Source organism: Poecilia reticulata, linkage group LG15 (assembly GCF_000633615.1).
Source record: "Poecilia reticulata strain Guanapo linkage group LG15, Guppy_female_1.0+MT, whole genome shotgun sequence".
NCBI classification, from domain to species: domain Eukaryota; kingdom Metazoa; phylum Chordata; class Actinopteri; order Cyprinodontiformes; family Poeciliidae; genus Poecilia; species Poecilia reticulata.
This window is the reverse complement of record NC_024345.1, coordinates 11,528,914-11,546,980: the sequence shown is the minus strand read 5'-3', so window position 1 is coordinate 11,546,980 and position 18,067 is coordinate 11,528,914. Positions and strand designations below refer to the sequence as shown.

The window sequence follows — 18,067 nt, the reverse complement described above, 5'->3', positions numbered from 1 at the left end:
TATATATATATAGTTATTAAAATGGCGCAGCAATTTAACTATATTCCACTTTAGATTTTAGTTAATATTTATAAAATAAAATAAAGTATGTTGAACAATTAATGTATTTTGTTCAAATTAGTCATTTTGTTCAACGCATTCATTCACCAAATTAGTTTAACAAGCTATTTTTATGATTGTTGTAGTCAAATTGTTCCAATTCAACTGAGCTGAGTTTTCAGTTTATCTATATAGTGGCTGTTCATAATAGGTCTCATTGTTACGCCGTTAAAATAAACTGGTCTGACTTAGTCAATTCAATCCAGTCATATAGAAATTAAAAAATATTAGATTTCATGATACAAAGCAGTCAAACTCAGTTACTTACTTGTGCAAAGAAGCCCAACCAGATGCATGGAATCGAGATTGTACAGCAGTTCTTCCTCCCAGGACAGTGGACAAGTTTTTACATAACGTCTTTAAATTTTTCAGCAATCCTTCTTACCGAGCGCTTTTGTGGGAACGTCGGAAAAGAGAATTCCCTTTTCACGCAAAGAACCTCCAGCATAACTTGGCTCAGCGTGAGCAGCAGACATCTGCTCCAACCAAACTAGGGGTTTCCGAAAGACAGAGCAGACACTCAAGCAACATGGAAGCACTGTTTCTGGAGTTCTCTCTTCCTTAAAGAAAAAGTCAAGGGTTGTCGGCAGAAGTGGCTCTTCTATGTGAATAACTTGGTGGATGAATTATTGTAGTGTAAAGTGTTTTGGAGTTGTTGGACTTGATAAAAGCAGGCCGTTTTCCATTTGCACATTACATTTTGCCCATTACATTGTTGCATGAGAACACCATCCCATGTCTAGCATTATTGCAAATGATTTATATTCCAGATGGAATAATGTTTAGGGCCATTTTCTTGCTGGAAGGTGAACCTCGACCCTTCTGTCAAGTCCTTTCTCGTCCTCTAACAAGTTTTCTTCAAAGAATGTTTTGTATTTTACCCAATCCATTCATCCAGTGCTTTCCATAAACTGTGAGCAGCTTCCCTGTGCCTGCTAAAGGAAAGTCTAAGAATAATATAGTGCTGGTTTCATGCTGGGAATGGACAAAGTGCAATGTTAACTTTGCATTTTGCATTGGTCAAAACAGAGCATCTTCTTTTTGCCCCTCCTATGCAAATAGCCAGATTTCTGGAATACATAACTAATAGCTGTCCCAGCTATGTTTTCTAAAACTATTATTTTTCTCCTCCTTGCCAATGAAGCACCACTTCACGATTTGTCTATCAGGAAAACAAAACAAAAAAAAATCCCATGAAAGCATTTTCAAGTTTGCAAAAGTTCTAAAATGTATGAAATCCTTTTTTCAAGGCACTGTACATCTGGTGGCTGCAGGGATGTGGGAAATGAACCCTTCAAACAAAAGCTTCCTGCTCAGCGTCGTCACGGCAGCCCACTGGACTACATTTCCTGTCCCACTGCATGAAAATGCAGAATGGTGAGAGGTACCGAGCCAACTTCCACTAAAATATGCAATACTCCCGTCATCCTGACGCCGTGTAGACCGGTTGACACTCTACAAGCATGTTTTCCCCATCGGCAGTTGTTTTGCATCCTGCAAGAAAAGAGCCGCTTCTTTCCATCTGGAAGGTCTGTGCATAAAACTGTGTCTGCTGTAAATACATGGGGAGGATAGAAAGTTAGTTTTATAGAGTTCAACTTGGGTTTGATGTAAACCAACGTAAATGTTTCTGTGGCTGCAGGTGTGAAAATATATGTTGTTGCAATATTGACCCGAAAGGCAATTCATCCCCTTGCTGTGTAGTAGCAGCCAGACAGAAAACTCTGCAGGAAGAAGACGCGTCTAAAATTATGGAGGAAAAGCTGCTGTTCATGAAGTTCAGCTTTTTTAATTTGCTATAAAAACTACATTGAGGAATCTGAAATAAGATGTCAAACATATCGAGGTAAAATAAACCTCAAGTCATAAATAGTAAAAGAAGTAAAGAAAACTCGACTCAAGGCAACAACACTTTCCATAGGTGCCTCCTGCAATTTCACACTGTCTGACTCCTGAAGAACTGCATGAACAGTCTGATAACAGTGTAACTGTCAACCACTGCGCTGAGATATCACTTTAATTCTAATATGACCTGTTCAATCACCTCCTGAAAGGTGTAAGCAAAAACCAAAAACAAGGAATTTTAAACATTTGAATAAATGTTTACTTGCTTGGCATCTGATGAAGTCGGCTGAAGCTTTTGAGATTCTACAAGCAGTCGGAGCTGCAGACAGCTAAGCTAAAAAAAGATAAATCCTTTCTCAGATACATGTTTGTCCAATTCTACTATAGCCCACAGGGAATCACAGTCAGTGAAAAAGAGTAAAGAGCAAGAGGAGCTCAAGACTGCAAGGTAAAGATATGATCTAGAAAAAAAAATCACCACAAATGTTTGTTATACTAACTGCACAACAAAGCCATAAAGAATATGAGAAATGCCTAAAAAGGTCACTGCATTTCAGAGGCAGTCCAGCTCACATTAGAACCAAAAACATACATTTTACACAGGTGATATAAAAATAAAAATCCACATTTTCACGACAGAGAAATTATTTGTGAGATTTTTTTTCCCTCTTTCTTATAAAAAAAAGGGACACTCTCCTGAGAAGCATTTTCCTTCCAGGGAAGTTTCCTTTGTCAATATTAAGGACACACCATGAATGTTAATTATTAAAAGTAATATAAAAAAAACATACATAATTTAATTACAACCCCCATGAATAGAAACTTTTAAGATTAGTTTATTAAGAAGATGAATAATTATTTTATAACTTTTTGCACTTACAATTTCCTCAGTGCCATATGTGGATATTTTAAGGGTTTCCAGGGTTTTCAGAGGACAATATTAGGAAACAAAGAAAGACTCATTTTATTTTTATTGGGGTTTTATAAGATGTAGGATATGGCACATTTGCCACTGTGTTGCATCAGTTTATTTTCAATAGACCATAAGCACTAATAAACAGAGGAGTGCAGTGGCTGTAAGTTAAAATGTGAAGGGTCTTCCTGCGGCGGCTTATGTAATATTTCATTTACTTATTTGTCGTTATCTTATTTTCCCTGTTCTATTTGTCTCATTTTGTGAGACACAATTGTAGTGGTAAGACGGCATCTACTGTGCTGCATTAATGCAGAGTTTATACATTGGTTGACTGAAGTAAGAACCAATATTTGATGACCATGAGACAAAACAGCAAACTAGTTTAAACAGAAATATATATATATATATATATATATATATATATATATATATAATTTGCTATTTTTGAATAATAAAATCAACAACATGAAAACTTCTTGCGTCACTGCTTCAACCTTAAAGGATTTTCTTTTTGCTTAAAAATTATTGCCTCAAATACAGAGTGGTAGATGTGATTTCACAGTGTGAGTAATATCCAATCATTCTGCTCAAACCTTTGCACAGAGTGGCAAATTGAAACCACTAAAAGTAAAGAATCACATTTTTACTAGACCTTTCATATTAACAGAAGCGGCATTTACAAAATGAAAAGTAAACGCTGCCATACATGTCTTGGTTTTGACCTCCAGCGGTGACGGCACAATAAAAAAAACAACCTCTCTTTGAATGTCTAGAGAGGAAGACAAATAAGTATCAAATGCAGGCTTTCATAGAACCGCATTTGTGGATGTTTGTGCTGAAAAAATTAGAAGTCGTCATCCCAGGAGCAATTTCACCGTGTCTGTGTGTCGTTTTGTCTGCATGCGACTCTTTTTGACAGAAGCAATATTTGCATATGAATACCAATAATGGGGAAAATTCTGAGGCAATCCCCACTCTGTTTTGCTGCTCCTCTATTATTCTCTAATTTTGTTTGGTTTTTAGACCTGCGCTGCTTATATCATGTCCAATGTTTTTTTTCTTCTTTTTTTACAAGCAACCTTTCAGCTTTCTCATACCATAAATAAAAAGTTAATCCTGTGTCTATTTCCAAAGAGCTTCACATATATATATTTTTTTACATTTCTTCACTGACCTTGATCATAGCCTGACTTATCATTGCCACTGTCATCCCATTCCTTTTCGAAGTTGTTAAAAGAATATACAAGTGAGCCCAGTCTCCCTCGATCGCCTTGTGGAGCTTATTTGCCACACAGTCTGTCAGTCAGACTCTGGGCTTATCACCATGAAAGCTCTTCAAAGTGAACCTTGTTGCATGAAATATTTGGCAACATTTTTCTCAGAAATGTACAACGTATGACAGAGAATTGCTCACATGATGTGGAAATCTTGGCCAAACCGAACCAAAGGATTGCACTGCATCCGAATGTCGTCGCTCGCTTGAGTCGCAGCAGCTCATTTTATAAGGAAACCATGAGGAGGACAATCAGTCTGTCACACCTGAGAGGTCAACAGCCTGCTTTCAGACATTGCGCCTCATCGTGACAAAGATTAATCGCAATCAAACAGAGCTGAACGCAGAGAAAGCGCTCCGTTGTCTCGAGAGGCGCAGCGTAATGGTTGAATTCAATAAGCTTTCAGCTCGGCTCCCATGCGGTGTTTTGTTTGTTTCAAGTGGAAAAGCAGAGCGAGAGACAAAATTTACAGTTTGTCTTCATTGATGCCTGTGCGGCAAAGATGGATAGAAGCGGCGAGGCTCAGTTGTCATTTATGCATATAGATGTACAAGTCGAACGCATAAAGGCAACGGTGCACAACGTGATCAAATAGCAGTTACAGCAATACATCCAACTGCTGCCAACATCCTTATGCCTAATGCCACACAGTAAATCTTAAAAAGTGGAGGAGCCTTGTTGATTTGGAGCAATATCTTTGTCCTAAAGTTTATTGGTGTAAGCAGTGGCTGTTTGGTGCATATTTGTTTGATATAAATGATGAGTAATGCAACTAAGTTGAATGTATTTCATTAAAATGTTCGTGTGATGGACGAACAATGTTCTTTTTGCACATTTTTGACAAATAAAAATCAAAAGGATGATATGCTCATTTGTATTCAGCTCTCCTCTTAGAGCTTTACATAAAATCCTTTCATTGCAGTAACATCTGCCGTCTTTTGATGCATATTTATACGAGCTTTGCACATGTAGAAATTAAAATGTCATCTTCTGTGTAAACATCGCAGATTGGAATGAGAATGTCTGAACAATAGATTTGAAGTCTTACCAGCATTTCCCTTTAGATTTAGGTCTAAGCCACGCTAACACATAAACATACTTTGATTCAAACTATTATAACCGTGGCTGTTATGTTTAGTGTCTTTGTGTTGCTCAAAAGCGAAACCTTCAATTATATTTCAGTTGTTAACATGTTTTCCATCATACTGCACTGTGTTTACCTCTGTCTCCCCATCCTGTAGACTCTGCTGAAGTTTTACATTTCACCCATTCACTAAATCAGCAGAGTACAATCCTAAAACAGCACAGAAAACATTGTTGTTCACAACTCCTCGTCCTGTTTGCTGACTGGCCCAGTTGAGACTCAACTGGAGAAATCAGACTCAATGTGAGAAATCAAAGCTGGGACACAGAAGGGAGATGAGGACACTGGTGTCACTTTGACAGCTAAGGGGTTAAAGTAAAAGCCACCATAGAGTTGTATTTGTTAAATAGAAGATGATTCAGCAATACCACACACTTTAAGGCGTGTTGCATAATGTGTCCTCCAGAAAACCCCAAGCTACTCTGAATACAGTCAGATAAAACTAAATGACTGTTAATATGAACTCTTGTTCTAAATGCACCAATGTAGCATTTAAAGCTGAGAGTGTAAGCAGCGTATCGCTCCGAATCATTTAAATCAGGTCAGTTCTTCTGTGTGTCATTCCTATAGAACAAAAGTCAGATTATCGTGGGTTTTAATTAAAGCCAGAGGAATAAGCTAATTAATTACCACTATCAATGGTATGGAACATCCCCTTCAGATAAAGAACATGAATCTAATTATCTTTTGACCTCTCTCTCTTCCGTCAGTAAGCTCCTCAACAAGTCTGCTATCAACGCACATCATGCATGAGCTCGAAAGTCAATTAATCCGAAAATTTTTGCTGTTCAGGATTCTTCACCAAATCACATCCACTGGCATTCTCCACCTTACAAGCTCACATGGGGGCGGACTGAGGCTTTTTCATGCTTCGGATAACTTGGAAGCACGGCTCGGAGCTTTGACAGACTCGGATGAACCATATCTTCCACGAGCCACAACAACCAGCAACACAAAGCCAAACCGTATAAATCACCTATTTATATCAGCGTGTCATAGAGCGACCACTCGCTCACCATATGTTGCTTTGTCTCTCTTCCCCAAGTCCGCCCTGCTCTATTCTTCTCCAAATGATTTCCCAGTTGTACACCTGGCTACTCAAAAACTCTCCCCCGAAATACTCAACAAAACGAAAACCGCCCTGAGGATATTTTTAAAGAGCGCAACTCAAAAGAGCTAACTTTTGAAGTGTGCGTGATAAAGAATAAGTGTGCGACGGTGAAAAGAAGAAAAAGAAAAATAAGCAACGTCAGAACAAGAAGTGAATGGATGGAGTGAAACGGAGCACAAAATCTACATCTTCAAACCTTATATGTGCTGGACAAAAGCTGAACTTTAAAGATCAAAATAAAGATATTTATCCCTTTTGCCTCCAGAACAGATTCTTGGCTTCAGCGCACAGAACGAGCACGTATGCATGTCCACCTTTGAGCACCTGCTTTTCCTCTGCTTATCTGGCTGCACTTCATCATATTAAGTGCTGGTAAATGTACCCTCCTCCTCCTCCTCCTCCTCCTCGGCTCCTCGGCCATCTGAATAAAGCCCACATCTGGTCTGAATTGTTGGACTCATTTTATCTCCTCGTCTGGTACTAATCATAGCTATCCCAGCTGGGCTTATGGGATAATACGGGATCATAGCGCTTTGATGGACAGGGAGGCAAAGTTCTGCCACCAATTCATCGTGATGTTAAATTAAAGTTTGACATGACGGAGTACGCGTCTCCTGATGTTGCTCAGAGCTAGATTAACACAGTGTCATACAAATAATGAATGGATTTCCTGCCTACTCAAGAACAAACAAAATATGTTGAACTTCATTGAAATAACAAAATAGTGAGATTTTTACACAGAAGAGATATGTGAATCATTGCAAATCCAAAACATAAAATTTTTTTTCTTTCCTTTTTAAAAGAAAAGGCAGAAAATATGCCACATTTTTGGTTCAATTTAATCACTTTTTGGACTTGTAAATGTGTCTATCCTGGAGGTCGGCCTTCTGACTAGATTTTTTTTGTAATTTATATTTTAAGAAGAGCTTAAAATATTAATATTTTACATTGAATTGGTGAATTTCTTTTTATTTTTTTACCCTACCCAATGTTGGCAGCCAAATTTGCACCATTTTCAAATTGTAGACATGAGTCCCAGAAAATTGTTCCAAGGATTCACATGAGTCCTGGGTTTCACTTTGAATAACCCAGATTTAGATCAAAGAATAATCCTGTGCTGGAACGACCTAGTTAAAGTACAGGCCTAAATCCAGTAGAGAATCTGTGGCAAAACACAAAAATGCTTGAAAAGCTCTCTGCTGAATTTGACTTGGCTTGACCTAGTTTTGCAGAGAAAAAAACTTTTCTGATGTGGAAAGCCGGTAGAGATATTCCTCAAAAGACTAGCATCTGAAATTGAAGTCAATCAAGTTTATTTATGCGTCACATTTCAGCAACATGGCAGATAAAAGTGCTTCATATCGTGAAAACATAAAAAAAAACATAAGCACATAATCTAGTCAACAGTTGTAAAAACTATTAACAGACATTACATTTTGTCAAGTGCCATCATTAGAATCATCAATACAAGTGAAAAGTACTTCTAATAAATATTGACAACAGTCATTTTCCTTTCACTTCCCAATTATTTACCACCTTAGAGGGTAACATGAATACATCTGCAAGGTTTTGTTGTTGAGGCCTAATTCCATGTCAACAGATTAATTTACCAGGGGGATTTTCACTTGCCTTCAACTTCCACAGTTAATGTCTAATCTGTCAAAAATCTACATAAAATGTGGCAACTGTTGCAACAAAAAAAGCAACATTTATATGCCAAAGCTAGTGTGCAGTATTTCATCAATAACACCAGGAGTTTTTTTTTTGCTACGTCCTGTAAAGAGTACCATGAAGCAATAAGACCAAATGTAAGTGAAATACTTCGGTCATCAGTAATGTGTGCTATTTGCAGTTTGTGGGATAAATTTACATGCCTTAATTTACCAGATAACTCCTCTATTGTAAAGGATAAGTGGATGCTGTGCAGCTAAACCTGTAATACTGTAGTGTAAAATGTTTTTTTGGTTTTTTTCCAAAGATCTTTGAAGATACTGTTTTGGCTCTACTGTATCTGGCAAGCATTTTGCAACAGGCTTCACAGAGCAGACTAGGGAGTCAAAGCTTATGGCGTTAGATAGGCTTGTGGATATCTGGAGCAACACTGTGCAATAAAAAGCTAAAACCTCACCAAGAACAACTTATCCCTTTCAAATTATTTTGGCAAATGTCTTGCTTCTCACACAAATTATTAGCTGCTCTCAACTTAGTTATCTCAAATATGACGGCTTAACATAGCCAAGTGTTTTTTGATCCAGAAGAAAGGAGTCAACCCAGGGCACTATGCAAAAAAAAATAAATAAATAAAATAAAATAAAGCAAGGCCCGCTCAAATTAGATCAAATTTACTGTGGTCGATGATATATTAACAATGGTCACAAATGAAAGATCCAAAGTCAGGCAGAAGAGAAAGTGGCAATTAAAAATGTATTTACTTCATGAACAATGAATGAGTTTCAGTCTTTTGGGAAACTTCCTAAATAAATAAGACTGGTAAAGTGGAGCCACAGTCTTATGCGCGCACACACACACCCACGCACACACACACACACACACACACACAAACAACCCACCAAGAGGAATATCTACTGGGTCTCTACCAAGACCTCCAACAGAACAAGGAGGCCATCTGCCTCAACTTGCAGGAAGAGGTTAGAAGTGTAAGAAAAGGGTATGAAAACACACATGAAGCAGGCAGCTTATTCTAGGAAGAAAAAAAAACAACTAAGATGACAATCACAGAAGCAAACAACTCAAACCAGATATTTATATAAACTGCATAAAAATACCCATAATCTTCTGTTCTCATTGTCTGGCATTAAATCAGAGCAAAATCTTCCTATTTTAGGTGACTCAGACTACAAATTTTTTTATAGTTGCTAAATGCCAGATTAAGAAGGGATCATTTCTTTAAAAAAAATAAAATAAATTTTCTTTGAAGATGATAACTCACGAAAAAGTCATGACATCTTGACATTATCACTCCTAAAAGTTATAGTGATCATAGTGTGCTTAAACCTCTGAGCCAGAAGTTAAGGAAAAAATTAGATTCAACTGTATTCATACTTGAAGAATAAAGTGCATAAAAGACAACAAATTATGAAGGGATGCTGGGACCGCTTACTTCCTTATTTTTTAGGCCAAGATTTCCTAAATGTGTCTGACTTAAAGTAAGGCAGTGAGAAAAAAGGTTTGTTTTCTCCTGCAGGGTATGAAAACGTAGGATTTCTGCTAAAAATATGAGTAGATAGTTCCTGCCTTGTCTGCAAATAGCACATGCAGCATTGAGGCTATAGCTCCTCTATTGAAATACTTCAAAAGTTTTACTGGAGTTCATAAAAATAATGTACAACACATTGGTCGCTCTGCACAAACAGGATGATTTGTTGTTTTCACCTGTTTCACAATTTGCTTAAGACCGTTTATACGGGCGTGAAGCCTCTGATGTCTCACGCATGGATAAACAGGAAATCGTGAATCTGTACAATTTGAAATTCCATGCTTGATCTGTTTCATCAAGTTTCAACTGTTTGATAAATTGCCGAGTGCCGCACATTGAGGCTCGCAGAATATATTTATCATCTATGCACTGCGTTGGGTCTCTGTTAAAAAGCATCTTAGAGCTGTGCAGTCTTTTCACAGAAAATATAACAGAGCAATACTTAATGCATTTTTAAAAAGGCTAATACATCTTTAAAAACAATATGAGCATCAATAATGCAATTGAGTTCATCTCACTACACATGGGAAGAAACCTCAGCTTCAGCTGCCTCGACTTACTGGGTGATTAATTAATCAAGTCACTTCCGGGCTTCCTTAGTAACAACCCGCATTTCCGTGTCTCCGTGTTAGTACCACTTTTCATCTGTGGCAAGATTCTGTTATCTGTTTAGGATCACTCCTGCTTGTTATCGGTTCAGCCACTGAAGACTGCCAAGAGACCGCCACCAGCGGGAGGACGGACACAGCGTGTGCCGCAGGTGCAAATAACATCTGGGAAGAGAGTGCTCACAAAAACAGGCACAGACAAAAGCACAGAGATAGGGCCAGTCGCCCACTCTCAGGGATGAGCTCCCACTGGTCTTATCTTTCCCCCATGTAAGCTTATTGCTTAATACAATAAACAGGAAGTACTTGGAAATGCAGTGGTGGAATTTTTTTTTCTTTTTTTTCTTTTTGGTAGGGGGACAAACAAAGCATAAAGACAAAGAAAAAGCAACTGGTTAATGTATGTTGTTTTTGTAGGGCGTAAGTAGGAGTTGGGTGGGTAAGGTTCTTGTAGAAAGAAATCATACTTTCTGTTCTTTTGAAGGGTTTTATTAAGGTACAACATAATTGCCTGTTTTCTTTTCTCAAATGCAGGGGAAGCCCACTGTGTAAAGGCAAACGCTAAGGACGCCATAAACGAAGCAAGAAAAATAATTAAATAACTATTCTATTTGAAACTTAGATGGTAATTTAATTTCCTAATCCGACAGATTCTGCAGTAATTTAGCTGCACATTAAAGAGAAACATTTATGATGCTTTCGTTGTGTTTTAGTCTGCATAACCCCGAGATCCAGACTTCTACTCAGTCATTCAACTTAAAGAAATCAGGAGATTATTAGAAAAAAGAAAAAGAATAGAAAAAAAGAAGGGTGCAGAGAATAAAAGTAGAGCAAGGACACATAACGATGCAACGATAACACAATCCATCCGTCCCTCTCTCTATCCATCCGTCCATCCAAACCACTTATCCAAGCGAGGTTTGGCTCTACCCTGGGTTTCCCCCAGTCAAACAAAGAAAAATAATCTCCTAAGGGAAACATCAGCTGGTTGAACATCTTGAACTGACCTGAACCCTTCTCCTCAATCCTTACTGCATGAGTTTCATCTCCTTGTTCCCAGCGTCTCATTCTTTTGGCCGTGACTGTTCACATGTTTGACAATGGGTTGATATTAACCCTCAGTATCAACAGGCTATGTTGATTTGAGCGTCAGCGATATGGCACGATGTCTGATGAAAAATTGGCCACATGGGAAAATGTAGACAAGGTGCAATTACAGGACATCTACAGCAGGCACCCGGTCCCTTGCAAACAGCCACCTACCCTGGATCAGGGAGGCAGACAATTTTATTTAAGCCACGATTTCTGCATCGTCGTGCTACATCAGAAATATTCCTTTACGCAGTGTTGCCAGGAGCCTGATGTGTATCCCCGATTCGTCATTGGCTGAAACAACGATACACTTTAACAATCACAAACAGGGTCCTAATTTGGACAGACAAAATTATGGAAATTTCATGTTTTTGGACTGTGGAAGGAAGCTGGATTACTTGGAGAGAGCTAGTAAACTCCCTGCAGGAAGATCACATGTCAGGATTTGAATCAGGACCTTCTTGTTGTCAGGTAACTGTGGTGAACAACTTTACTAGATGCAGCCTCATTATTCATGGTCAGAGCGTTTTTATTTTAGGGTTTTGACTAGGCATCTGCTTCAGCCTTGTATATATAGCTGGGTCTCCACATCTTTCAGTAAATCTGGATTGCATATTGATTACACTTTAGTCCTTTTCACATCTTTCACCTCCATTTCCAATTTCCCTGCATGAAATCCCATGAAGCTCACAACTAAAGCCGAGAAAAAATAAAGAGAAGAGAACACACATCTATTGAAGACTTAAATTCCCTCTCTATTTCCACAACACAAACTGAGCCAAGTTTTAAAAACAATTAAGGAGTCGCTTAATTAAAGGACTCCTAAATAGCTGTGTGAGTGTGTCTTGCTGCGTGTTTGTGTCGTTTCCTCAAGTAAACAAAATGCCATAAGGCGGCATGATTTGTTTGTCTTCCCTATTAGAGTAACAATGAAGGGTTGTGACATGCTGGTTGCTTTCTCTAAATTAGACTGTAAGGAAGCAATTAGTGCTGCATAGAACAGTTAAAATTTCCATCTCCTCCTGTGCCAATCATCATAACACAATTTCAGCTTGTAAATTAAGTCCAATTTGTTGAGAGAGTAATATAGCTGCGATCTAAAACTAGGTTAGATTCACTGCTTTTCTTAATCCCGCATTAAGTGATTTCCAGTCATTCCCTTGAAAAAGAAATAAATAAACAAAAACATTTATCTCTACCACTTATTGATGGGAGTCCTCATTCCATTTACTTATGCAAACCGTGGCGTAAACCGAGCAATGAAGACGGAGACACGGCCGAGAAAAAACACAAGTGAATCCAGAATGATTACTTTTGAGATGAGCATTCGCAGGTTAGAGCAGCTGAGCAATGTCTCCAGATAAGACGCGCAGAGAAGTGTACAGGAGGGAGAGTTTATAGAGGTGATAAAGGCAGGGAGCAACGAGAGCACAGATCTTATTAGCTGCAAAAGTTGACAATGAAAGGCGAGCACTCAGGACAGATAATAAGAGCGATCGATGGATGTCTGAATGTTGGAGAAGAACCACAGAGAGGTTAAAAATCATTATCTGAAAGGCCAGCGCAGCCAGCTGACCAACCGACTGCTGCTCTGATTCAAACATCAACTCCACTTTGTCTGCATTAGATAATTACAAATACACAGGTGCTAATGAGATTTTATTTTTTACAGGATTTAGAAAGTCTTAATCCCAAAGGTACTTTTAGTCACCTTCGGAACGCTGCAGCAACCCTAATGAGATCTCAGCAGGCTATTCCAATTAGAAAAAAAAAAAAGTAAGGAAGTGTTAATTATGCTACTGTTTTCAAGAATAGCATTCTAATTTGGATTTGTGTAAATTAGCAAAAACTGACCCATATCAACATCAACACTAATGACACTAATCCATCAACAATATGGTAACATGCAGTAATAATGAGGGCTTTGTAAAAGGTAAACCATAGAATAAGGTTTTCTCCATGTGTCTCACTGGGAAAAAAATTAAGAATACAAGAATAACAGTATAAACAAATAGAATAGAATAGAATGTTCTGGTGTTATGAGATGCAGCAGTTTTGCTTTAACATTAAATGCTGCTTCTTAATCTTTTAGACAGTTGTTAGATCCTTGCCAGATTAGATATTAGGTGTGGAAAGTTTCAGTAAGAGAAAATCCCCCAATAAATAGTCTGTTAAAATAGCATTTAGGCCTAAACACCAAACCTGAATAAAAACAATTCTTACTGCTTTAAATCATGTATATTTTGTCATATCACAACGGCCAGCCATAATGTATTTTATTGGAGTTTTGTGTAGAAGATCAACAAAAGGAAGCAAATAATTATGAAGTGAAAGGAAAATGAGACATGACTGTCAACCTTTTTTACTCTTTGCTGAACTTGAGAACGACTTGTCATGCACTACATCAAGTCACTCTTGGATAAATGCATTTATTTTAATTGCACGGCTGTAACTGCGTTGTGAAGTTCAACAGCAAGTCGGTTCAAAGTCCCCGATTCGGTAGAAATGTTGCATAGTGTGTAAATCATTTGTGCAATCCTCCTCAAGAAGAACTCTTCTTTTGAGACATACATGCTCCTATTGATAGGATAGAGGCAGCTGCTTTGCATTTGTTTGTCTTAAATAGAGGAGCTGCCATACCAAATTAAGCATTGGCCACATTGCTTGAGAAACAAGGATTCAGCTGGAAGAAAAAAAAAATTGGATTATTACTATGATATTAATATAATTATTCAGTTCAAAACCAAAAGAACAGCCTGATAACTGGAAGTATTTGATTTTAATTAGCTGGTTCCAACTTTCACATTTACTTTAACTTATTTAGTCCGTTACAAATCAAATAATAAACCTGCATTTTACTGTCTGCTACTGCTTGGATAGCTTAGGCAAAACTACCTTCTCAATTTGTGAAAAAATGTAAGGAAACAATGGAAAATCTAAAGGGTTTAAAGGGCCTTGTGTGTGTGTGTGCGTGCGTGCGTGCGTGCGTGCGTGCGTGTGTGTGTGTGTGTGTCACACTGAGAGTAAAGCTGGAATCTGTATTCAGGGACAGCCGTGCTCAGTCTATCTGTTTGAAACACCCTTTCCCCCCTCGCTGACTGAAGGCAACACCTTGCTCTGTGGAGACTGAGTGACGGACCGAGCTCACTGCTACATTATGTAGGGACACTGTGTCCAATGACGACAAAACATTCTTATCATAGCCACGCGATGTTCTCCACGTTGCACATCACCTAATATCCCTGAAAAGAATCCACTTGGAAAAAAAATATTGAAACTTTTTTCTTTTTTTTTCTCCCCCCCCTCCCTCCAGCCTCTTTCAAACTGTATTAGTATTACAAAGCTGCAGTCTTACCCTTCATAACCATAAATCCCTCAAGAGGTACAAATATTGAAAAAGACGAGGCTCGGGGATATTGAGTTAAGCACTCATATGTCTGAGGGGTTGCTTTCTTTAAAACAAAAAATACGTCTGTCAAAGCGTATTCTTCCAACGTGAGCTGCACTGGAATAAAAAGAAGGAAATGTGCTCAGCTTGTTGCAAGTCTTTTGCTTCTTGTATCAGATCTGTTTTGTGCAAATAAACGGTTATTTATCAGTTAGTGTCAACCGCCTGCAGGCATATTTTGTCTGCCAGTTTAAGGTGCACCTTAATGCATTTATCTTTAAGTAAAGATAAAAACACAGATGTGACACGAGAGTGTATTATATAGCTTTTCTCTGTCTGGAACAATTTATTGTCATGGTGAAAAAAAAAAGACGCTATATGTATCATAAGAAGGCCTTTCCTTTCTGATTAATTTCAAAGTAAATAAAAAAATTTAAAAAAGCTGAGCAGCAAGTTTTGGAGGAGTGCGGAGTGTATGTGCAATTAGAGAGCGGGAAGTCAGCCTGGAAACTGAAAAGTGAGCAAACAATTTGGCCTGGCTCGGTGACACGTTGAGGAGACAATTTGGTTTGTCTAGGCATAAAGACAACATGGGAATTAACTACTTAATTTGTCAGCTAAAGAAAACACCTGCTACCAAACAGTGGATGAGAAACACTGCGGAGTCTGGACTGACTGATTGACCTACTGTACGTTTCTGTCAGCCGGCGGCTGTGAACAGGCAAGACGCCACCGTCATCTCAAATATGATACCGAAACACCGTCTTCTGAAGAAAGGTCAAATGGGTAAGAAGAAAATGAGCTAATAACATTTAAGTGGAACTCTGGAGCTCACTTTTCAAGGCATAATTAAAACCTTTCACCAATTAAGGACTGATTAGGTTAAGAGGATAACCGTTGTACCTACTAACCAAGTGTGTACCTGACAGAAACTGTTGTATAATTGGGTCATTAGGTGATCGTGATTGTCCATAATGGGTGAAAATATTCCTTCAAGAATGTGCAGCCAGACATTTCTTTAGGTAAAAAAAAAAAAAAGTGTTTCCCTGTGACCCTCCCAGCAGTGCAGACACATTTCTCTTTCTCCCTGCATGCGAAGGCTTCAAGACTGTTGCTTTTCTGATTTGAAGCAATCAGCCACAGCTGGTTTTTTCCAGCCAAAAGCTACACGATGAAAGAAACCCAAACGGAAAAACACTAAGCTGGCTTGGGCGAGTCAATATTGACTAGTACTTGCAAAGCTAATTTTTGAGCACTTATGGATTACCTGGCCTTTGCTTTGAGCCCCATCTATGGCGACCACTATAAAAAGCGGTTAAAAATTTTTTTATACGATCAAATCTGTTCCTTGTAAGTGTCTAATTGGCTCTTCTCTGGATAAGAAAAGCCCCATGTGTTATTAGTACGACTGTGTGTTATTGTAACGCTAAGCCTAATTATGACTGGGTGCACATGTGGCTCCCCCTTGGCAATATCCAGGTCATTTTACAAGACAGTGAGGCTATTCACACTCAACACACTTACTCTCATTTAAGTGTGTGCCATCAAAGGCTGTCAAAGCCATCTGCCACCCTGCTTTGTGTCCTGGCCAGGTAGTGCTGGTGGTGGTCCAGGCTTATCTTTTATTTCCAGACCACAAGATCTTTTTTTTTTTTTTTTATTTCCTACTTGCTAACTTTTTTTTTTTAGGAAAGTATGGAGCATAGTGTGTAATATTTATGCTGTTTATAATGACATTCTAGCAAAAAGCTCATTTATTGAGACAGAGCGGTGCAAGGGAGGGTTGAATGTGAGGATTCACATTACTATGCAGAACTGATGCTCTGGACATAATGAACAGGATGACTTCTGCAACCATGTGTGTTATCAGGTAGCAGCTGCTGCCTCGCATTTAAAGGACTTCTGGCATTACACTGGCTACAAAATGTAATGTTGCCACAGCGTGTCTGCTCCCTCCATCACTGTCAGCATCATTTAAAGGACCTGCTTAGTGTCCAGAAACATTGATACTTTATCATGTTTTGGCAACTGGATTGTGATCAGTTTCATGTCACCAGCTAGCTTTTTTGTGTGTGTGCATGTGTGCGTGTGTGTCTGTGTGTGTGTGTGTGTGTGTGTGTGTGTGTGTGTGTGTGTGTGTGCGTGTGCGTGGGTGTGTGTGTGTGTGTGTATGGAGTCAAAATATATCCAAGTATTGAGACCAATTTAAGATTGATAACTTATAGAGCTAGAAATTTATTGAAATAATATTACATGAAAAACAATAAAGTTCTCAAAAGACATTCACTAAAGAAGTGTGACAAAAATCTTGTTATAAAATAAAAAAAAAGGTATGTTTGGCACAAAAACAACACTTAGAACAGCATGCCTGTTGGTGGCGGTGTCATGCTATAGTATTACTTTTCTTCAGATAAAACTGGGTATTTTTTAAAGGGGGGCTTTATGTGTTTTTCAGCCAGATAGTGCCATATTACTGCACAATTAAGCACCTATATTACCTTGCTGTGTATATTTATATATAAACATAAGTTTTAAAAAATTGACTTTGTAATTTAATACTTTGAAAATGATCCTGTCTGAAGCTCCCGCTCTTTCCAGCACTCCACCTTCAGCACATCGTCTCAAATGCAGACATTGCAACAGACTGAGAAGTGGCTTGTATGATTTTACCTAATAATTTTACCTAATACCCCCAACCCTTTAGGTTGTTTTAAGATTTGTGCATGAAAGCTACTTTTCAAAACGAAGGACAGATTTACAAGGAAAATTCAAGATATGGGATGGCCCAACATTCAGGTTGAGTTCAAAACTTAACCTGATAAAAAATTTATGGGGCACCCAAAGAGGGCGGTGGACTGAAGGATTCCTTGCAATCCAAAGGATCTGGTGAGGTTTTCGCAAGGGAGAGTAGTTAGATATTTCAATATCAACACGTTTCTGATAAAATCCTTACAAAGACGGTTAAATGATGAAATTAAGTATAAAAGCTGCTTTTAGCAAAGTAAAGGCTAAAGGGTTAGCGCAAATATGCAACAGGGTTAATGCACCATTTTCCCCTCTAATGGATTCTGGATTCTACAAGAATCTGAACTTTAAAGGAGAAAAAACAAGATTATCTTAAAAAGGAATGCAAGGTTGGATGGCTTTGAGTTCAAAAGAAAATTAAAACCAGTGAAGAAAAACAAATCACAATAAAGTAAAAGAAAAAAAAATCAACAGATCTCAAAGAAACACAGTTGGGGAATATGTGAATGTGAACATGAAATCTAGGCACAGACAGATTAAAAAAACATTTTCAAAACTTATTCTGAATTAATATTAAATATATGAAAAGATTTTTGCGTTATTTGTGAGAATAAAAAAAAAATATATA

General features: G+C 38.1%; 1 protein-coding gene across 1 annotated transcript in view; it reads right to left on the bottom strand.

Annotated features, from left to right (window-relative positions):
- chrm3a (cholinergic receptor, muscarinic 3a) overlaps positions 1–436 on the bottom strand; it is an 87,459-nt gene extending 87,023 nt beyond the window's left edge. The window contains exon 1 of the mRNA XM_017308760.1: positions 368–436. The gene's annotated coding sequence lies outside the window, so the exon portion shown is untranslated. The remainder of the gene's footprint in view (positions 1–367) is intronic.
- Between the last annotated feature and the right edge of the window lie 17,631 nt (positions 437–18,067).